Source organism: Giraffa tippelskirchi, chromosome 7 (genome assembly GCF_054371585.1).
Source record: "Giraffa tippelskirchi isolate mGirTip1 chromosome 7, T2T-mGirTip1v1.2.pri, whole genome shotgun sequence".
NCBI classification, from domain to species: domain Eukaryota; kingdom Metazoa; phylum Chordata; class Mammalia; order Artiodactyla; family Giraffidae; genus Giraffa; species Giraffa tippelskirchi.
This window is the reverse complement of record NC_137281.1, coordinates 154,451,364-154,474,938: the sequence shown is the minus strand read 5'-3', so window position 1 is coordinate 154,474,938 and position 23,575 is coordinate 154,451,364. Positions and strand designations below refer to the sequence as shown.

The following is a 23,575-nucleotide window of genomic DNA, read 5'->3' as shown; positions in this document are numbered from 1 at the left end:
TACAGAAGAAAATTCATGAGCAAATATACACTAGTTATTTGGTATGACTAATTTTATAGAAATCTAATGTTCTTAGTAGGGGATATGCAAATCTGCAGAACTCTACCAAAATTTCCGGGGTTTCCCTTGTGGCTCAGACAGTAAAGAAACTGCAATGCTGGAGACCTGGGTTTGATCCCTGGGTCAGGAAAAACCCCTGGAGAAGGGAACAGCTACCCACTCCAGTACTCTTGCCTGGAGAATTCCATGGACAGAGGAGCCTGGCAGGCTACAGTCCATGGGGTCGCAAAAAGTCGGACACGGACTGAGCGACTTTCACTTTCACCAGGATTCTCTCTTCAGTCTCTCCTCACTATATACTATTCCTAATTTTAAATACAATCTGTTACATTTGCCCTTGTCCTAGTGAGACTCCAGTTAGGAGATATAAATCACATCAGTTATTGTAACAGAAGAAATTAATATAAATAATTTGCTAACTAGGTATAAAGCTATTAACTAGATAACTCAAAAGGTAAATTAAAACATGAAGGTACCAGGGAAGTAGCAATTTCAGGAACAGTGCCCGTAGTTGGTCCTAAAATCCAAAATGTCTCATAAATGGAAAACTGTCAGCAGTCTTTAGTTCACCTTGTAGTGGTTCCACCTTTCTAGAAGGTAACTTATCCAGAGATCACTGACATCTTTAAATATAAATATATATTAAATGTAACCAGCTTTTGTCTAGTACATGCAGTAGAAGCATTAGCCTAGTAAGATCTACGACATTCTAGAAATGGAAGTCTCTGAAATATACTTTATTAAATTCACAATGTTACTTAGTATGCTTAGGTTACTGCGTTAGTCCTTCAGTCGTGTCCAACTCTTTGGGGCCCCATGGACTATAGCCCACCAGGCTCCTCTGTCCATAGAATTCTCCAGGCAAGAATACTGGAGTGAGTTGCCTTTTCCTTTTCCAGGAATGCTTAGGCTAAATCAGTGATAATTATTTAAACATTGCTGGTACTTCCTATTAAGTGAAATCATTTAGGCAATTTTGAATACTGCAACCTAGCTTTCTGTATATGGAACTAAGTTTTTTTTTTTTAAAGCCATAATTTTCAACACAGATATTTGGTAGAATAGATATGTCCATGAATAAAGTTCCAGATATAGACATATGATAGATAAATCACTGATATATATTTATATATTAACTAGCATTATTATAGTAAAATAAGATATGAATTTCAAACTATCCCCATGTAGACTACTGTGCTATGAACCAGATTTCAAACATTATTTTTCAACACCAAACAATATATTTTATAAGATATAAAACTGACATTAGAAATATATTACCATTAAATTCTGTGATCTTGGCTCAAGAACATCAACGATTAAGTAAAACTGCTGATTTATCTGTGATATGATAGGATTATACCACAGAAAGTGGGATTTTTTTGCTTTGAAACTCTCCTAATTTTGTCTCTTATCACACAAGTACACATCAAAACAACTTGATATTTGGATATTAAATATGTTTTCAGTCACATACACTTATATTAACTTCTCTGAGTCTTTCATTCCATACATCTTTTCTGCTCTCCAAAACAATATATCTAACTGACAAATTTGACACTAGTGGTAAAGAGTATTCCTGCCAATGCAGGAGACATAAGAGACTCGGGTTTGATCCCTGGGTTAGGAAGATCCCCTGGAAGAGGAAATGGCTAACCACTCCAATATTCTTGCCTGGAGAATTCCACGGACAGAGGAGCCCTGTGGCCTACAGTCCATGGGGTCACAAAGAGTGAGACACGGCTGAGCTACAAACACTTTCACTTTAGGTCGTGAGGGTTGGGTCCTCAGAATGGGAGTAGTATCCTTACAAAAGAGACCCCAGAGACTGACCCTTCTCTAGAGGAGCCCACAGCAAATTTTAATAAAGGGTGGTCTATGAACCAATAAGCCAGCCCTCAGCAAACATTTCATCTACCAGCACTTTGATTTTGTGGTGCTGATCACCACTTCTTGGCCTCAAGAAACTGGAAAAATAAATTTCTGTCTTTTATAACCTTCTCGGTCTATGGTATTCTGTTATATCCACCCAAACAGACTAAGAAATATATTTCTCCAAGATATATAGATGAATTTTATCAATTTACCTTTACTTGCACAAACATATGTCTGCCTCTACACTTCTGTAAACAAACCTTACATGAGGAGAAACAATACTAAGATATTGATCATAGATCTCACTGAATGATGAGCAAACACATCTATCATAGATACTTTCTCATATATACCTATTAAAAATGTTTATCAATGAAATATTTTAAATATATGAGGTAATTCATCTCATAGTTTATATATACATATATACGTATCTGTTCAGTTCAGTTCAGTTGTTCAGTCGTGTTCGAATCTTTGCGACCCCATGAATCGCAGCACGCCAGGCCTCCCTGTCCATCACCAACTCCTGGAGTTTACCCAAACTCATGTCCATCGAGTCGGTGATGCCATCCAGCCATCTCATCCTCTGTTGTCCCCTTCTCCTGCCCCCATCCTTCCCAGCATCAGGGTCTTTTCCAATGAGTCAACTCTTCACATGAGGTGGTCAAAGTATTGGAGTTTCAGCTTCAACATCGGTCCTTCCAATGAACACCCAGGACTGATCTCCTTTAGGATGGACTGGTTGGATCTCCTTGCAGTCCAAGGGACTCTCAAGAGTCTTCTCCAACAGCACAGTTCAAAAGCATCAATTCTTCAGCGCTCAGCTTTCTTTATGGTCCAACTCTCACATCCATACATGACCACTGGAAAAACCATCGCCTTGACTAGATGGATCTTTGTTGGCAAAGTAATGTCTCTGCTTTTAATATACTATCTAGGTTCGTCATAACTTTCCTTCCAAGGATTAAGCGTCTTTCAATTTCATGGCTGCAATCACCATCTGCAGTGATTTTGGAGCCCAATAAAATAAAGTCTGATACTGTTTCCATTGTTTCCCCATCCATTTCCCATGAAGTGATGAGACCAGATGCCATGATCTTAGTTTTCTGAATGTTGAGCTTTAAGCCAACTTTTTCACTCTCCTCTTTCACTTTCATCAAGAGACTTTTTAGTTCCTCTTCACTCTCATAAGGGTGGTGTCATCTGCACATCTGAGGTTATTGATATTTCTCCCGGCAATCTTCATTCCAGTTTGTATTTCTTCCAGCCCAGCATTTCTCATGATGTAGTCTGCATATAAGTTAAATAAGCAGGGTAACAATATACAGCCTTGACGTACTCCTTTTCCTATTTGGAACCAGTCTGTTGTTCCATGTCCAGTTCTAACTGTTGCTTCCTGACCTGCATACAGGTTTCTCAAGAGACAGGTCAGGTGGTCTGGTATTCCTATCTCTTTCAGAATTTTCCACAGCTTATTGTGATCCACACAGTCTAAGGCTTTGGCGTAGTCAATAAAGCAGAAATAGATGTTTTTCTGGAAGTCTCTTGCTTTTTTGTTAATCCAATGGATTTTGGCAATTTGATGTCTGCTTCCTCTGCCTTTTCTAAAACCAGCTTTAGCATCTGGAAGTTCACAGTTCGTGTATTGCTGAAGCCTGGCTTGGAGAATTTTGAGCATTACTTTACTAGCGTGTGAGATGAGTGCAATTGTGTAGTCGTTTGAGCATTCTTTGGCATTGCCTTTCTTTGAGATTGGAATGAAAACTGACCTTTTCCAGTCCTGGGGTCACTGTTGAGCTTTCCAAATTTACTGGCATATTGAGTGCAGCGCTTTCACAGCATCGTCTTTCAAGATTTGAAATAGCTCACCTGAAATTCCATCACGTCCACTAGCTTTGTTTGTAGTGATGCTTTTAAGGCCCACTTGACTTCACATTCCAGGATGTCTGGCTCTAGGTGAGTGATCACATCATCGTGATTATCTGGGTCATGAAGATCTTTTTTGTACAGTTCTTCTGTGTATTCTTGCCACCTCTTCTTAATATCTTCTGCTCTGTTAGGTCCATACCATTTCTATCCTTTATTGAGCCCATCTTTGCATGAAATGTTCCCTTGGTATCTCTAATTTTCTTGAAGAGATCTCTCGTCTTTCTCATTCTATTGTTTTCCTCTTTTTCTTTGCATTGATTGCTAAGGAAGGCTTTCTTATCTCACCTTGCTATTCTTTGGAACTCGGCATTCAAGCGGGAATATCTTTCCTTTTCTCCTTTGTTTTTCACGTCTCTTCTTTTCACAGCTATTTTTAAGTATAGATATAGTTATATACATAGCAAGGTGGGTATCAAAGTTAATATCTGTTAATATATCTTTGGACTTTCCAGGTGGTGCCAGTGGTAAACAATCTGCCTGCAATGTAGGAGACTCAGGAGACATGGGTTCAATCCCTGGGTCAGGAAGATCCTCTGGAGCAGAAAATGGCAACCCGCTCCAGTAGTCTTGCCTGGGAAATTCCACAGCCAGAAGAGCCTGGTGATCTACAATCCTCTTCTATAAATTAAGCCCTGCTTATGACAAAATATGCTTAGAATATAGCAATTTCTTTTTATAAAGTAGATTATGTATACTGTTATTAAAAAGACCCATCACACTATAAAAGTCATTTTTATTATACCAAAAAATTTTACATTTTTTTAGACATTGGACATAGCAAGTTATTCACATGAAAATAGCAATTATAAAATCAGTCCTTGCAAAACTAAAATATGCTTCATAACATTATCCATTTCCGCTTTCACATTTAGTCTACTTAGTATATTCAATTTTTTGTCTGATTTTGAATGCAGTGTCCTTTATTAGCAGAATGTTTTCTTTTATAATAATCATGATCAGTCAACAAGATTGCTATGCTGTTAATAAACAGCAAGTGGAGCTGTCAAAGGAGCCCATTTAGACTTCTTTTTCCTTTTCCCTCAAAAACATATGAAAACTGATCAAACAATTAGTGTACCAGATTATAAAATGTGAAGATATTTGTATATTGAGATGCTTAGAGGCCCATAAATAGTCACTGCTCTGTAATCCTAATCAAAGTTCTAAGAATCTATGGAGACTGACTGGGACATTGTAAGGTAGGGTGGGGTATATGTTTCCTCACTTGGACTTCTGAAGTCTATTCAATACATCTGTAGAAAACATTTTACTGTCTCATCCGTGTCACAATTTTTCATTTTGTTTTTTATAGACATTTTCAAGAATATTATGGAAATCAGAAAAATAGATATTTTTTAATAAAAAAGACTCCCCTCTTTTTGTTTCTATCTCACCTATATTTGCTGTTGTTTATTCCCTAAGTCATGTGCAGCTCTTGTGACCCCATGGACTGTAGCCTGCCAGGTTCCTCTGTCCATGCAATTTCTCAGACAAGAATATGGAGTGAGCTGCCATTCCCTTCTCCAGGGGATCTTCTCAACCCAGGGATAGAACTTATGTCTCCTGAATTGCAGGCAGATTCTTTATCACTTAGCCACCAAGGAAGCTCTGTTTCTATGTAAGCATACTTTAGGTAAGATATCAGGGGATATATTATTTACAATTAGGGCTATCTGTGTAGAAGGTGTTCTATTCATTTCTCCATGGATCCTGTTGTTATTTTCATGCAATCTGGGTCCCAATCTTTTTTTGGTACCAATGATAACAACTGTGTCTCTCTTTGTTAGAAGACTGGCCTCAAGCTTTTGGAGTACATATTTTTATGTAAATGTGGAAAACTTTTATATTACATCACTTCCATAAGCATTTCTTAACAAGTATCTGATTGAGGTGGGGATATAAATACCCCCAGAGATATAAATAGCCCTTAATCAGGACCATCTGGACATATATGATAGACACTTGAGAAAAAGTTACCTATCATGGGACTTTGCATCATATCACACAGTTTCTTGACCTTCTTCCTTTCTTGGTTCTATTTTCCTGGTTTCTCACTAGGTTTTCCCGTGAACACTTCTTAACCAATCACTCTCAAATCTTGCATCTGAGGAACCTAATCTAAAATAAGACATGAGTAACAGGTGATGCTAGTGGTAAAGAACCTGCCTGCCAATGGAGGAGATGTAAGAGATGAGGGTTCAATCCCTGGGTCAGGAAGATTCCCTGGAGGAAGTTATGGTAATCCACTCCAGTATTCTTGCCTGGAGAATCCTATGGACAGAGGAGCCTGGCAGGCTACAGTTCATAGGGTCACAAAGAGTTGGACATAACTGAAAAAATTGAGCAGTAAAAACAACAAAGACTATTAAATTTGTTAAAGATAATAATTTTTTATCTCACATGTAAAACAATTTTTAGTGGAGGTGATTCTTAAATGATTCTGGGTAAGAATTTCACAACAGTGGAAACTAAGGCAGGTTTTAAAGGTAGAGTGGAGCAGCCCTCATTATTCTCAACACCCCGATAGTCAGATGTGATGATGAACAGGTTTAAAGATTCCTGGCAAGTTTCTGCCTGGCATCAGTCTCTTCTGCTCCTCTTCTAGCTCTTATTTCTAGCTGCTAGCCCAGTTGACCACAGTCAACTTAGGACCATCAGCAGGAGCTGGACTGTAGACTGCAGAAGTGATAGTTACAGAAGGTCAACAGCTCCCCCTAGATCCCCCCGTGAATTTCCCTCCTCCACTTTGGTACCTGAGAGACGATGATTTCTGTAACTGACTTGTTAATGTCTCCTCCTCTGATTCTCTTCTTCTTTCTACCTTCATTTCTGCAGATCTCACAATTGTGCCAGATCTAATTGTTCCTTAAGTTCTTTAACTATAACTTTCATTGTGACTTATACACAGTGGCACACACTTAATGGTCATTCCATAAATATGTAATGAATACATGGATGGTGATTTCACCAAAAGAGATCATTCACAAAGTGACTGGGAAATATGTATTTCCCAAATAATAAGTACTACCTTTTCACTGAAAGAATTAAGATGAGATAAACTTAATTTAAGCACAAGCTGGATTCAAGATTGCCGGGAGAAATATCAATAACCTCGGATATGCAGATGACACCATCCTTATGGCAGAAAGTGAAGAAGAACTAAAGAGCCTCTTGATGAAAGTGAAAGTGGAGAGTGAAAAAGTTGGCTTAAAGCTCAACACTCAGAAAACTAAGATCATGGCATCCGGTCCCATCACTTCATGGCAGATAGATGGGGAAACAGTGGAAACAGTGGCCGACTTTATTTTTCTGGGCTCAAAAATCACTGCCAATGGTGACTGCAGCCATGAAATTAAAAGACGCTTACTCCTTGGAAGGAAAGTTATGACCAACCTAGATAGCATATTAAAAAGCAGAGACATGACTTTGCCAACAAAGGTCCATCTAGTCAAGGCTATGGTTTTTCCATTGGTCATGTATGGATGTGAGAGTTGGACTATAAAGAAAGCTGAGCGCCACAGAATTGATGTTTTTGAACTGTGGTGTTGGAGAAGACTCTTGAGAGTCCCTTGGACTGCAAGGAGATCCAACCAGTCCATCTTAAAAGAGATCAGTCCTGGATGTTAATTGGAAGGACCGATGTTGAAGCTGAAACTCCAATATTTTGGCCACCTGATGCGAAGAGCTGAATCATTGGAAAAGACCCTGATGCTGGGAAAGATGGAAGGCAGGAGGAGAAGGGGACAACAGAGGATGAGATAGCTGGATGGCATCACCGACTCGGTGGACATGGATTTGGGTGGACTCCGGGAGTTGGTGATGGACAGGGAGGCCTGGCGTGCTGCGGTTCATGAGTTCGCAAAGAGTCGGACACGACTGAGCAACTGAACTGAACTGAAAGTTAATTTTATCAATGAAAACGTAGTACCTTAAGCTAAACTTGGGCTTTGCTGATGGTTCAGATGGTAAAGAATCTGCCTGCAATGTGGGAGACCTGGGTTCGATTCCTGGGTTGGGGAGATCCCCTGGAGAAGGAAATGGCAACCCATGCCAATATTCTTGCCTAGAAAATCCCATAGACAGAGAAGGCTGGCAGACTACAGTTCGTGGGATCACAAAGAGTCAGACACAACTGAGCAACTAAGCACAGCACAGTAAGCGACATTTAGAGACGCTTATGAAGCTTACAATTCAAAGCAATTATTTTGTGAATTTAGAAAAGAAGCAAAAGGAAGGCCTAGGAATAAAATATTCACATTCTTGGTTGATAATTTAAAATTGATCAACTGCTCAATGTACCAACCATTTCTTGTTTAATTGGAGCATAGATAAATGTGTACAGAGAAAAGATGATTCAGTTTCTCTGCAAATATTGATAGACTGGACCACATTGAACTTCCTTTTTCTTGCTGAACAAAAGAAACATGTTTCTCAATAAGCATCCAGGAAGCGTTAAGTAAGTAATTTGCGGTTGAACATGTGAAATTTTATAAATCGCAACTAAAAACTAAGCCTTGAAAAACAGCAGTATTTAGGTGCTGCACCTGTGCAGAAAGATTAAAGTACTGCTTACTTTATTCAGCAATACAGTGAAGAAATTTAATAGAAATCACTAGGAATTATGTCAATTAAGTAGACATGATATTCAAACATGGGAAAGAGAAAGTAATGAGACTTGATTTCCAAGATTTATTATATATGTAAGAAACCATCAAATGCAATAAAAACTCATGAAAATTAATATTTTCAAGTTAAATTATTATAGCACAGTATTTATATGTCACTTGTTAATGCTGCTGTCATTATTCACTCTCAACGTGATGAATAAATTTTAGCAGAAGCATAAATGTGTTACCTTCAATTCAGGATAGCCTTTATTCTGCTATTTCAATTGGATTGACAATTTTTTCTCCTACTCCACTCTTCCCTCAGTAATGTGCATCAAGTTTTTTTAGATGAAAAGTGAACTATGGTGTGACTACATTATGAAATATTGCCTTTATCACTTATTTAGCATCTTAGAACTCCAAACTGCATATGATAAAAGTTGCTATGTGTTTATGCATTAAAGACCTACAGGCAGTTATGCTGCGAAGCCAGCATCTCAAACCACTTTTGTTTACCATATAGAGGTCTATAGATATAAATAGGTGTAGATAACTATTTGCTTATAGATAATCTACAAGAAGTAAAGATTACTTAAAAGTTAAGCAATGTTTAATAACATTTCTCACACAAAGTCAATTATGGAAAATTTAAGCTCTAGTATCCACTGGCTGTGTGACCCTAGCTTCATTTCTCCTCTCTGAGATGTGTTTCCATAGCTGTAAAGAGAAGGGAATGGCTATCCACTCCAGTATTTTTGCCTGGAGAATCCCATGGACAGCAGAGCCTGGTGGGCTATATAGCCCATGGGTGGCAAAGAGTTGGACACAACTGAGCGACTAACACTAAAGAAAGAAGCTCTCCACGAAGTCTACCTTACAGAATACTCCTAAAGCTCAATAGAATCAATGAATGTGCAAGTGTGCTTTGTAAACCCTAGAACAGTGCGTGGCTAAAAAACAAAAAATACTCTGAATCATTCAAAGTATGCATTTTAATTAACTATTCTTTTAAGCAGAGCTCCAAATTACTTCACTAAGACTAGTGTTTGACCAAAGAGCTGTTCATCATGACCCAACTGACATACCAGAGTAGCCACTGGAATAAACCTTAAATAAAGAGAAAATATTTGCACAGCATGAAAAGGTATGGATACCATTAACATAAAGAATAGGAATTTGCTGTATGGCTCAGGAAACTGAAAGAGGGGCTCTGTACCAACCTAGAGGGGTGGCATGGGGAGGGAGATGGGAGGGAGGTTCAAAAGGGAGGGGATATATGTATCCCTATGGCTGATTCACGTTTAGGTTTGGCAGAAAACAACAAAATTCTGTAAAGCAATTATCCTTCATTTAAAAAATAAGTAAATTTAAAAAAGAATGCATTTTTAATGATAAAAGCTTTCACAAACAAAAAAAGAAAAAAAGGAGAAAATTAAATGATCATTCAACAGAAGGAAGAATTGTATATGTTGCTATCACTCCAGGAGAATAAGAACATAAAAACAAACAAAAAACCAAAATTATTTTAATTATTCTAAAATGATAGACATTGTTGGATAACAGTTTGGTGGTATCTGAAAAAACTAGACATACTCTTACCACATTTTCCAGCATTTATGCTTTTTGGTATTTCACCTAACAGAGTCAAAAACTATGTCCATACAAAAAACTACACAGAGATATTTATGGCTGCATTATTCATAATTGCCAAAAATTGGAATCAATCAAGATGTCCTGCAATAGGTGAATGGATTGACAAGCTGTGGCATATCCAGACAAAGGAATACTCAGCACTAAAAAAAAAAAAAAAAGCAACCAATCTCATGAACCATCTTCATAAAAAGATGTGAAAGAACTTTAAATGTATAAGGATTATTAAGTGAAAAAAGCCAGTCTGAAAAGGCACATACTGTCTAATTTTGACTATATGACATTCTGGAAAAGGCAAAATTAAGAGGAAGTTAAAAAAACAAAAAAAATCAGTGGTTGCTGGGATTGGAGTAAGGTAAAGGATGAACAGGCAGAACACAGAAGATTTTTAAGGCAATAAAAAAAACTTCCTGTATAAAACTGTAATGACAGATAGGTCATTACATATCTGTCCAAACCCACAGAATGTACGAAACTGAGAGTGAACCCTGATGCAAACTATGAGCTTTGAGTTATTCGGACATGTCAGTGTAAGTTCATCTATTGGAACAAAGGTACCACAAAGGGGATGTTCATAATTGGAGAATTTTTGCATTGTGGGAACAGGAGGAAGATGGGAAAACTCAATTTTTGTCTTAGTTTTGCTATGAACCTAAAACTGCTCTAAAAAAAAAGAATTCTTTTAAAAAGTGACAGATATTGTCCTTTGTAAAAATTGTACTATAAGAATTAAGATGGGTGAAACTGTCACCTAAGGACTAGGAAACATCAGCCAACCTATATCTCAAAATTATATAATTTCTGTAATGCAGGGGTATTATCTATGACCCCTTCCATGAATAGCCTTGTGATCAATGAAGTGGAGAAACCTAAGGATAGCCCAGTCGGCAGAGAAGACCTCTGAACCCTCAGGAGAGAAGCAGGAAATTGTAGCACAACTCAAGTCTTGAGAAATTTTAAAAGGCAGTTTGAAGATATTTGGAGCCTTGGAAGCCTGCTGGGAACAGGACTCTAAAACGACAAATATGTTGGAAAAATTGTGGTCCAAGGCCATTATTGCTGGCTATAAGTGGGATCTCTGGAACCAAAGGGAGCACACAGCTCTTCCTAAGATTGAAGGGGTTTATGTCAGAGGTTAAACTGATTTCTATCTAGTCAAGAGATATGTTTATGCGTACAAAGAACAGCATAGTAACTCCTGGCAGAAAACCTAACAAAACCAGGGTAATCTAGGGAAAGGTAACTCTGGCTCATGGAATCTAGCATGGCTCATGCCAAATTCTGAAACAGCCTTCTTACTAAGGCCATTGGATACAGAATCTGTGTGATGCTGTACCCTTCAAGGATTTAAACTTACTGAAAATTAAATAAATAAATGTGTGAATTTGTGGGGGAAAAAAGGCAATTTGGAAATACTACTAGTTCACATATATTTTTAAGAGTTCACAATATCTACCCAATGAAATATATAGAATCTATAAAGGGCTCAGGCTAACTGTTTATAATATGAAAATAGTAAGAAACAATTTGACAACTGAAACTTCAACTTTTAAAATATGTGACAAGTAATGCTGTCTGGTCCCATCACTTCATGGGAAATGGATGAAGAAACAGTGGAAACAATGTCAGACTTTATTTTTGGGGGCTCCAAAATCAATCCAGATGGTGATTGCAGCCATGAAATTAAAAGACACTTACTCCTTGAAAGGAAAGTTATGACCAATCTAGACAGCATATTAAAAAGCAGAGACATTACTTTGCTAACAAAGGTCTGTCTAGTCAAGGCTATGGTTTTTCCAGTGGTCATGTATGGATGTGAGAGTTGGATCATAAAGAAAGCTGAGCGCTGAAGAATTGATGCTTTTGAACTGTGCTGTTGGAGAAGACTCTTGAGAGTCCCTTGGACTGCAAGGAGATCCAACCAGTCCATCCTAAAGGAGATCAGTCCTGGGTGTTCATTGGAAGGACTGATGTTGAAGCTGAAACTCCAATACTTTGGCCACCTCATGCAAAGAGTTGACTCATTGGAAAAGACCCTAATGCTGGGAAGGATGAGGGGCAGGAGGAGAAGGGGACAACAGAAGATGAGATGGCTGGATGGCATCACCGACTCGATGGACATGAGTTTGCGTAAACTCCGGGAGTTGGTGATGGACAGGGAGGCCTGGCGTGCTGCGATTCATGGGGTCGCAAAGAGTCAAACATGACTGAGCAACTGAACTGAACTGAACTGAACTGAATGCTGTCTTCTTTAGAAAGTCATCCATACTCCTGATCACTAGCACCCAAAATATAAATCTAAATTATATTTCCCTAGGAAATTAGGAGAAGTCTCTTGAGAGTCCCTTGGACTGCCTGAATATTCATTGGAAGGACTGATGCTGAGGCTGAAACTCCAATACTTTGTCCACCTGATGAGAAAAACTGACTCATTGGAAACGACCCTGATTCTGGGAAAGATTGAAGGTGGGAAGAGAAGGGGATGACAGAGGATGAGATGATTGGATGGCATCACTGACTCAATGGACGTGGGTTTGGGTGGACTCAGGGAGTTGGTGATGGACAGGGAGGCCTGGCCTGCTGCGGTCCATGGGGTTGCAAAGAGTCAGCCACGACTGAGCAACTAAGGAAATTAAGAAATGAAAAATGAGTTTCTAAACTATATTACTTGAACTAGTCCTCACATGTTGCACTCTAAACTTAAAAGGCTAAGACCTAAGAGGAAGTTTCTTACAGGGTCACTGGCCTCTAATAAGGAAAAAGGGGAAGAAGGAAAAGGGAAATCGAGTTTGACCTTGAGGTTGTTCATATTTTTCAAAGAAGATATTTATGGTATTTGTATAATTATTCTAAAGCATTTCTAGCTTTCAGAATTAAAATGTAGCATGTGTGGCATTTCTTTATCAGCAAAGTTTGAAGTTATTATCCCTACTCTTAAAAATGAAGGTAAATGAAAATTAAGCTGTGGCTACCATTTTACATATTAAATGTGCCAGTATCAGAAAGAGGGACTGAAGTAAGTGAAAAATACCAGCTTCTAGCCAGGAAATTAAAATAAAGGAAGAAAAAAATAGTAGGAACACACAGACCCTTAAATCAGCACCGTCAGGAATGTGACAGACCACTTTTTTCTCTCCTCATGGCTTTGATTTGCAGATGGACTCTGAGTTGCATTTGTGTCAGAAGGTTTCATTTAAGTAAGGAAAAGAAATGAATTTGGGGCACAAATTGAAAAATGGGTTTTGGTTAAACAACCTGGGTATGAATGGATGAGAAAAGGTCTGGCCTATCTCTCGTTAGATTCATCACTCAGTTGTGATCTCTACTCATCTGAGGAGTCATGTTTAACTCTCTGAACATTTTTCAACTATATTCTTTGAAATGTATCTAAAAAAAAACACATGTTTCAATCAGGATGAAAAGTAGGTATTTCTCCAGAATCTGTTTAATGTAATTGAGTGCAATCTCCTGTTAAAAGTTCCAGAATCAAAATTAAAGGAGTTGACATATTTTAAGAGATATCTTCAAAATCAGTTGCCTTTATCATATCAGAAAGGATTTATCTCCATATATTATGTGTGTGTTATGTGTACAGATATATATATATATATATATGTTCAGCCACTAAGTCCTGTCCAACTCTTTGCAACCCCAGGGACTGTAGCTCACCAAGCTTCTCTGTCCATGGGATTTCTCAGGCGAGAATACTGGCATGGGTTGCCATTTCCTTCTCCAGGGGACCTGATTGAATTAGGGGTATAACACACACACCTCCTGCCCTGGCGGACAGATTCTTTAGCACTGAGCAACCTGGGAAGCCCTATATGTATAAAAAATGTCAACATCAACAAGTTATAGGTTTTAAGAGAGATTTTAAATTCTTAGAACTTATGGTGGTAAATCTTGCCAGAAACTGAGAATAGTGACTAGAGTTTATGATCACAGTGAAACATACCACAATTCACATAAAATGGAAGGAATTTCAAGGCCCTGCCACAGAGGAAACACAATTTAAACACACAAAAACCACACCCAAACTATCTCACATTTAATAGCAAGAAGTCAGTTTTAAAATGTCTCACATGCGGCAATTCTGACCCACTGGCCCCAAGTTTCTCCATCTCTTTATTCTTGACTTACTTTCCTTCACTCTTTCCACACTCATCTTCCTTTTTCCTTCACTTGCCATGTACCATTATCTCTTTCTCCTACACTGATAACATTTTATTTTCTGAAAATTCTAGTCTGGTGTCTTGTTTGTTTTTGGCTACACATTTTGATTTGGAAAGTATCAAAAGGCAATGGCAAACACAGTTGAAAACAATCGTCTCTGAGTGCTGAAGATTTGATGCTTTTGAACTGTGGTGTTGCAGAAGACGCCTGAGAGTCCCTTGGACTGCAAGGAGATCACATCAGTCCATCTTAAAGGAAATCAGTCCTGAATATTCATTGGAAGGACTGTTGCTGAGCCTAAAACTCCAATACTTTGGCCTCCTGATGTGAAGAAGTAACTCACTGGAAAAGACCCTGATGCTGGGAAAGATGAGAGCAGGAGGAGAAGGGGATGACAGAGGATGAGATGGTTGGATGGCATCACCAACTCAATGGACATGAGTTTGGGTAGACTCTGGGAGTTGGTGATGGACAGGGAGGCCTGGCATGCTGCAGTCGATGGGGTCGCAAAGAGTTGGACACGACTGAGCGACTGAACTGACTGACTGATTCATTGTAAGAACTGATGCTGAAGCTGAAGCTAGAGCTCTAATACTTTGGCCACCTGATGCAAAGAGCCAACTCACTGGAAAAGACCCTGATACTGGGAAAGATTGAAGGCAGGAGGAAAAGGGGATAACAGAGAGTGAGATGGTTGGATGTCATCACCGACTCAATGGACAGGAGTTTGAGCAAGCTTCAGGAGTTTGTGAAGGACAGGGAAGCCTGGAGTGCTGCAGTTCATGGGGTCACAAAGAGTCAGACACGACTGAGTAATTGAACAATATAGGGAACTTTTTATTCTCTTTCTTGTTTTTTTATTATTTTTTTTTATTTTACTATGTCACAGAATTTCAAATACATAGAGTGAGACCTAGATATTTGTTAGCCAATCATTTATATATATTCATATTTTGTGGATTCATATATTCATATATGTGTGTATATATATACATATATATATATATACTCAGTTGCTTGTCATGTCTGACTCTTTGTGACCCTACTGACTGTAACCTGCCAAGCTCCTCAGACTATGGGATTCTGTAGTCAAGAAGACTAGATTTGGTTGCCATGCCCTCTTACAAGGGATCTTCCTGACCCATGGGATGGAACCCATGTCTCCTGTATTGCAAACAGATTCTTTACTGCTGAGCCACCAGAGAAGTTTCATGCATATCCACAAAAGTCCCTTGACAGAGGAGAGGATTTGAGAAAATGAATATATGCAGTAAATCTTTCTCTTTGGAATGTCTCCCACTTTAATTTACAAAATTATCTCCTTCTGGGTTAAGTTACAAATATTAATATCCTCAAAATATTTTTTTAAAAAGTCAAAGTTACACATGTATAAAAAGTACCACTGGAATTAGACAGTGCAAATTATGAAAAATTCTATGTCTTTTTCTAGAGAAGTATTTACTCAACATTCCAACATATGAAAAACCTGTGGGTAAACTTTGTGAGGGATATAAAAGGAAGATAATGGGTATCTTATTTCAGCAAATCATAGTCTTTGCCTAGTGTGAAATTGTATTGGTGCATTTGAGCTGCTATAACAAAAATACTGCAGAATATGTGACTTATAATCGGAAGGAATTTACTACTCAGAGTTCTGAAGGCTAGAAGTCCAAGATCAAGGTGTCAGCATTGTCAGATTGTAGCAAAGTTGCTCTTCCAGCTGCAGACTACCAACTTTTCGCTGTCCTCATACAGTAGAAGGGGCTGTGGACGCCTGTGGGACTCTTTCATAAAGACACTGACCCCATTCATGAGGGCTCCACTCTCATGTCTTAAACACCTGCCACAGCCCTGCCTCCTAAAACCATCTCACGGAGCACTAGGATTTCAAAACATGAATTTTGGGAGGGATACAAATGTTCAGACTATAACATTCCACTTCAGTTATATAAACTTTGGGGCTTCCCAGGCGGCATTCATGGTAAAGAACCCACCTGCCAATGCAGGAGACATGAGACATGGGTTCGATCCCTGGGTTGGGAAGATCCCCTGGAGAAGGAAATGGAAACCCACTCTATTATTCTTGCCTGAAGAATCGCATGGACAGAAGTTTGGAGGGCTACAGTCCACTGTAGAGTCGGACACAACTCAGCAGCTAAACGACAACAACAACATACAAAATCCATATCTTTCTCATGTGTTAGCAACTCAAAATGTATGTCCAGATTCTCACCTGAATATCATCTGAATCAGGTATGGATGGAACTCCAGTAGTGAACTTGTGAAATCTAATGTGCTGTATGCTTTTAAAATACAATGCTGGAACAGGCATAGGATAGCCATATCATTCCAAGGGGTGAAATATAAATGGAAAATAAATTATAGACCCCAAGGAAGTCCCAAACCCTAGGGCCCACAGGTTCAGACAGTCCTGCAATCTGGATGCACTGCTGTGGGGATCTCCCTTTCAAAATACAGTGAGTTGGCTCCTAGCCCCCATGGCTTTTCTGGCACAGCACACTTAGTGGCTTTCATGTGTTGAGAGTCCATGCCTGTGACTCTCTTGAGCCGGAATCTCACACCAGTGGCTCTACTGATACGAGGTCTTGGTGGCCCACTCATCCCATTGGTTCCACTGAGCATTATCTTAGTGGAGACTCTCTGCAGTCACCACACCTGAGTTCAACACTCCATTGTTCTGGGTAGCTCCATAGTTGAAATCTAGCTGGAGGTGCACAAGGAACTACTAAACTAGTGATAGGTCCCCGTGTCTGCAAATCATACTCTGACTAGAGGGAAAAAAAGAACAGTCCCCCACATCAAGGCAAACTATTATCTCAAATATAGTTTGAGAAATGAGTTAGGAAAGTGGAAAAAAAAATTAATTGTAATTTAAATGTAACATCACTATAACAATGAAATAATTGTTCTAATAGTGTGCATAATTAACATGAAAAACTTACCCAGAAAAATGATTGATATGCAAATTCAAAAGAGAGCAAGAACCTTGGTCTCAGGACATTAGAGAAGTTTCTGAGAGTAGGTAGGATTTAAGCTGGATGACAAAGAGTAGGTCAGATTTGAACACAGACTAAATGTTTAGAGAGAACAAAGATTAACCATAATAAAGTATTCCATTAGCAACTTGACTGCCTGAATTAGAATTAAGAGAGTTGGCTTGAGGACAGTGAAAGAGATAACAACTTTAAAAATAAATGCTAACTGGAGTTAAATTTTGGTTGCAGCATACTCATAGCATGAAAAATCTTTTGCATTTTTCTGTGACTTCTGTACATCAATTTTAATATGATTAATTAATTGTCAATGCCTTTTTATTGAAGACAACTTTGAAGAAAGGTATTAAAGGAAGAAAAATAAAATCAATAGGAGAGGATAACTTTATTTAGATAATTTTATAGTTATCTAATAATAGCTTTATTATGACCATCTATATAAAATAGTCTAAATAAAATTGTAATATTTAAAAAATACTTTTACATGCAGTCTTAGCTCACAATTCACTTAAGATATTGGATTACATATACTAGTAATTACCAACTAGAAAATGCAAAATTTTCAAAAATTCTGTTTTCAGTAACAACAAGAGCATAATGTTATTAGAAATACAAGTAACAAAAGTGTAAATTCTTGGCAATTTTTTTTTTAATATTATTAGAGAAAAAAGAGATGTTAATAAATGAAGAGATATAACACAACATGGGTTTTAAAGTTGCCATTTCTATCCAAATTAGTCTATAAAATCAAAATAACTGCAATAAAAAGAACACATTATTTTTGTTAGAACTTGACAAGATATTCCTCAAATTCATATGCAAAAGCAAGGTGCCAAAAACAGTCAAGATAATGTTGAGGAAGAATAAGCAGCTAAATGGTGTTTGTAGGTATCAAGACTTAAACTAATGAATACTGCAATTAAGACAGTGCAGTCTGACATTTAAGATACCAATTGAGTAATGGGGTCCAGATTACAGTTGGAAACATATTCATACAGATGTGCACCTTGATATCTGACAGAGGTACACTGCAAATGCCTGTAGAATTAATGAATTATTGAATATGTATGTCCCTCTTTCATAAAAAAAAAGAAAAAAAGCTAAGTTCTATAGTAAGATTTTTCCAGGTGGAGATTCCAATACAAAGCAGTTATTTTCTTCTCTCCTCTAGAAAAGCATTCAACGGCAAGGAGAAAAAGAAACACACACACACACACACACACACACACACACACACACATTGCATTTTTGAGAGAATTAAAAAATACAAAAATATAGAACAAACACTTATTGGTGTGCAGAAAGAGGCCATTAGGCAGGCACATAGAGGAAGGTGAGTAGAGAACCCACTACAGAATTCAGGAAACGTTAGCAAAGTATCCTTCTCTCTTTTTTAAAAAAAATGTAATTTGTCATTATATTTTATTTTGTTTTAATTTTTATTGGAGTATAGTTGATTTACCATATGTTAATTTCAAGTGTACAGCAAAGTGAATCAGTTATATATATTATATATATATAATATATATATATATATCTCCACTCTTTTTTACATTCTTTTCTCATATAGGATATTGCAGCATTATTTTCTCATATAAGCTACCACAGAGCATTGAGTAGAACTCCTTGTGCTGTATGTAGGTTATTAGTTTTATATTTTATACGTAAGTGTTAGTCACTCAATCTTGTCCAACTCTTTGTGACCACGTGCACTGTAACCCACTCGGCTCCTCTGTCTATGGGATTTTTCAGGCAGGAATACTGAAGTGGGTTGCCATTTCCTTCTCCAGGGGATCTTCCTGACCCAGGAATCAAACCTGGGTCTCTCCCATCGCAGGCAGACTCTTTACCGTCTGAGCCACCATGAGACGTTCTCCCACCTTATCCCCTCCACCACCACCTGGTAACATCTCTAACTCTAGTTCCAGCATCATTCCCTACAGGTCCAAAGAGTGAGTGCAGCCTGATGGGTGAAAGCAAAATTTCTGTCTTTAACCGTCTTTCCAATGAATGCATGATGCAGGGGTTGGCATGAGGTATTTCCCAAGGCAACTGCGGTTTCAAGAAACATGTTTCACAGCAGATTTTACTGAGTTGCCCCAAGAGATCATGCTCTATATCAGCAGTTCTTACCCAGGTCTCACAACCCACTGATATGCCAGGTAATGGTGCAGTAAATCACATGCCATTTGGTATTAGAACATTGAAAATTCTGAATTACATATCTTTCTTAAATAAGGATGATCCGAGATTACCTCTGGCCATATTTCTCTCTACTGGATATTGACATGGCTTTGGCCAGTGTATTTCCTATAAGTTTTGTCCATCTTATGAGTCAGAACAAAGCAAATGGATCAGGAAACAGTGTGCAGGGTCCTTTTATGTTAAACTTATTCATGTCAGATGCCTTGCTAATAGGAGATCTGCATTTTTACAAGGTTCTACACCAAAATATATCAGTGAACCCTCATCCTTCTTGCTATAAGGCCGTGCACTGGCAAAGGGAACTTCTGGGAACCCTGGAAAGTCCCTGGTGCCCAGATGTCTGCTGGCCAGAGGTTCAACAGAGAAGCTGGGCATGTGTGTTCCTAGTGTATTTCAGGAAAATTGAAATGGACCAAAAATAAAAGTTACTGAAGAAAGGTATTTTTTCCTCATCTTTTTTCATTTTCATGTTCATGGCCTCATGGCATTTTCCCTTGGGAGAAGGGCAGGAACAGAAGAAAATCTACCAGGCAAAGAATCATTTATATAAAATATTTCCCTGTCAACACCTTAATTCCAGCAGAGACTGTTCACGGTCCTCAACCAGCACCACAGTTTGTAAGACAAACGTAATAGCAGGATATGCAGGGCTACACACGTGAAAGAGAACCTTTGTCTTTTCTCAAAAAAAAAAAAAAAAAAAAATCAGGAATTCAGGAATGTTTTCATTACATCTCACAGAGTGCCTTTGATTGGATTGGTTTATTGCTCACTTTTTTTTTTTCCCCATTGCTCCATAAAGGATAGGAGAGAAGGTTGAGTGGTGAAGGCTGGTGGAAGCATTAATCTCTTATATCCATTCTAAGTGGTTGCTTTATCTGACAAAAATATTTCCTTATGGCGAGGAGATTGTTTGCATATTTCCAGATCTCCTTTGTGTCTTTAATCAGGAAGGCACTAATGGATCACAGAAAGTTTCCTATCTATTATATTTTAGTTTTGTTTGCTTGAGTCTTTAATTTTTTTACATTTGGTCTTCTTTTATGATCTGAGGTTTTGGTTTTATAATGTGGTACCATTAGGAATCAATACAGGGGTGTCATGTGCATCTTACAAAATAGAATACGCACTTTTTGAAAAAGACTCTTTTTACTAAGATTATCAATTAAGCATAGTTTTGTTTTGTTTTGTTTTTTTCTCCTAGACTTTTCCATTTATGCACTTTTCCAAGGGGCTTGCCAGGTGGTGCTAATGGTAAAGAACCTGCTGCCAATGCAGAAGACATTACAGACGTGGGTTTGATCCCTGGGTGGGGAAGACCCCCCTGGAGGAGGGCACAGAAACCCATTCCAGTGTTGTTGCCTGGAGAGTCCCCATGGGTAATGGAACCTGGCTGGCTACCGTCCATAGAGCTGGACACGACTGAAGCCACGTAGCACACGCACACTAATAGATAATATAGATCCAATGCAATATGACAGGTCATAAACTGTAATATACAAGAAGCTATTTTTACTACTTAAGTTCTTAATAGCTTGGCAATGAGGGAAATAAAAGTGCATATCCATGTAAAGTCAAAATAATAAGGGTGGCATAGGTGATAAAAATAAGAAGGGAAAATAGTGAAAATACAGATATTCAGATCTCAGAAGACCAAGTTTCACGGGGTGGATTGGTGAAAGAATACCATCTGCTTGAGGATATGCTGCTGCTAAGTCGCTTCAGTCGTGGCCGACTCTGTGTGACCCCGTAGACGGCAGCCCACCAGGCTCTGCTGTCCCTGGGATTCCCCAGGCAAGAACACTGGAGTGGGTTGCCATTTCCTTCTCCAATTCATGAAAGTGAAAAGTGAAAGTGAAGTCGCTCAGTCGTGTCCGACTCTTAGCGACCCCATGGACTGCAGTCCACCAGGCTCCTCCATCCATGTGATTCTCCAGGCAAGAGTACTGGAGTGGGGTGCCACTGCCTTCTCCGCTTGAGGATATAAATGTGCTTTTTTGTAAGGGAAGTTGATAAAAATTAGTACAAATCTGGAAACAAGTTTGAGATTAAATCATAATTACAGCAAAATAATAATAATACTTATGAACATTATAAATTAATATACATTATATCCCTATCATATTTTATAGCTTTTAAATGTTTTTGCTTTGTTTTATAACATTTTACATGCTAGAAAAATCCTTCTACCTAGGCTTCAAAAGTACATGAACCAAGAACTTCCCAGATGTACAAACTGGATATAGGAAAGACAGAGAAATCAGAGATCAAATTGCCAACATCCTTTGGATCATAGAAAAAGCAAGAGAATTCCAGAAAAAGATCTACTTCTACTTCACTGATTACACTAAAGTCTTTGACTGTGTGGATCACAACAAACTGTGGAAAATTCTTGAAGAGATGGGAATACCAGACCACCTTACCTGCATGCTAAGAAACCTACACACAGGTCAAGACAGAACAGTTAAAATTAGACATGGAACAACGGGACTGGTTCTAAATTGAGAAAGGAGAACATTAAGGCTGTATATTGTCACCCTGCTTATTTAACTTATATGCAGAGAACATCATGCTAATTGCCAGGCTGGAATCAAGATTGCCAGGAGAAATATCAATAACCTCAGATATGCAGATGACACCACCCTTATGGCAGAAAGTGAAAAGGAACTAAAGAGCCTCTTAATGAAAGTGAAAGAGGAAAGTGAAAAAGCTGGCTTAAAACTCAACATTCAAAAAACTAAGATCATGGCATCTGGTCTCTTTACTTCATGGCAAATAGATGGGGAAAACTGGAAACTTTATTTCTTTAGGCTCCAAAATCACTGCAGATGGTGACTGCAGCCATGAAATTAAAAGATGCTTGCTTCTTGGAAGAAAATCTATGACCAACCTAGACAGCATATTAAAAAGCAAATACATTACCTTGCTGACAAAGGTCTGTCTAGTCAAAGCTATGGTTTTCCCAGCAGTCATGTATCGATGTGAGAGTTGGACTATAAAGAAAGCTGAGCGCTGAAGAATTGATACTTTTGAACTGTGGTGTTAGAGAAGACTCCTGAGAGTCCCTTGGACTGCAAGGGGATCCAACCAGTCCATCCTAAAGGAGATCAGTCCTGGGTGTTCATTGGAAAGACTGGTACTGAGGCTAAAACTCCAATACTTTGGCCTCCTGATGTGAAGAACTAACAGATTGGAAAAGACCCTGATGTTGGAAAAGACTGAAGGCAGGAGAAGGGGATGACAGAGGATGAGATGGTTGGATGGCATCACCGGCTCGATGGACATGAGTTTGAGTAAGCTCCAGGAGTTGGTGATGGACAAGGAAGCCTGGCATGCTGCAGTTCCATGAGGTTGCAAAAAGTCAGACAGGACTGAGCGACTGAACTGAACTGAAACTGCATTAAATCTACATTTTCCCCTTAGTGATGGCTGAGTCAAAATGCTGTAGTATTTTCTCTTATTCTTCTATTGTTGAACATATATACATAGAGTAAAAGAAATAGTTCTTGTCAGAATTTATGCTATTATACAATAACCCCCCGCAAAAAAAAAATAATAATCAAGTTTTGGGACTTCCCTGGTGATCCAGTGGTGAAGGCTCTGTGCTTCCAATGCAGGGAGTGCAGATTTAATCCCTATTCAAGTAACTAACGAAGAAGGCAATGGCACCCCACTCCAGTACTCTTGCCTGGAAAATTCCATGGACGGAAGAGCCTGGTAGGCTGCGGTCCATGCGGTTGCGAAGAGTTGGACATGACTGAGTGACTTCACTTTCACTTTTCACTCTCATGCATTGGAGAAGGAAATGGCAACCCACTCCAGCATTCTCCCCTGGGGAATCCCAGGGACGGGGGAGCCTGGTGGGCTGCCGTCTACAGGGTCGCACAGAGTCGGACACGACTGAAGCAACTTAGCAGCAGCGGCAGCAGCAAGTAACTAAGATTCCACATGCTTTGCGACACGACCAAAGAAAAAATGTTAAAGAAAAAAAAAAAAACCACATGATTTTATGTATATTTTTCATCTATCTTATAATAATCACTCTTTAGTTTGCACATTTCA

The 23,575-nt window shown here is 38.6% G+C and overlaps 1 long non-coding RNA gene and 1 pseudogene across 1 annotated transcript in view; one reads left to right on the top strand and one right to left on the bottom strand.

Moving 5' to 3' along the window:
* The window catches only part of LOC145512143 (uncharacterized), a 65,537-nt gene that overhangs the window by 5,260 nt on the left and 36,702 nt on the right, over positions 1 to 23,575 (bottom strand). The gene's annotated exons all lie outside the window — the stretch shown is intronic.
* On the top strand, positions 11,147 to 11,472 carry LOC145514908 (large ribosomal subunit protein eL33 pseudogene; annotated as a pseudogene).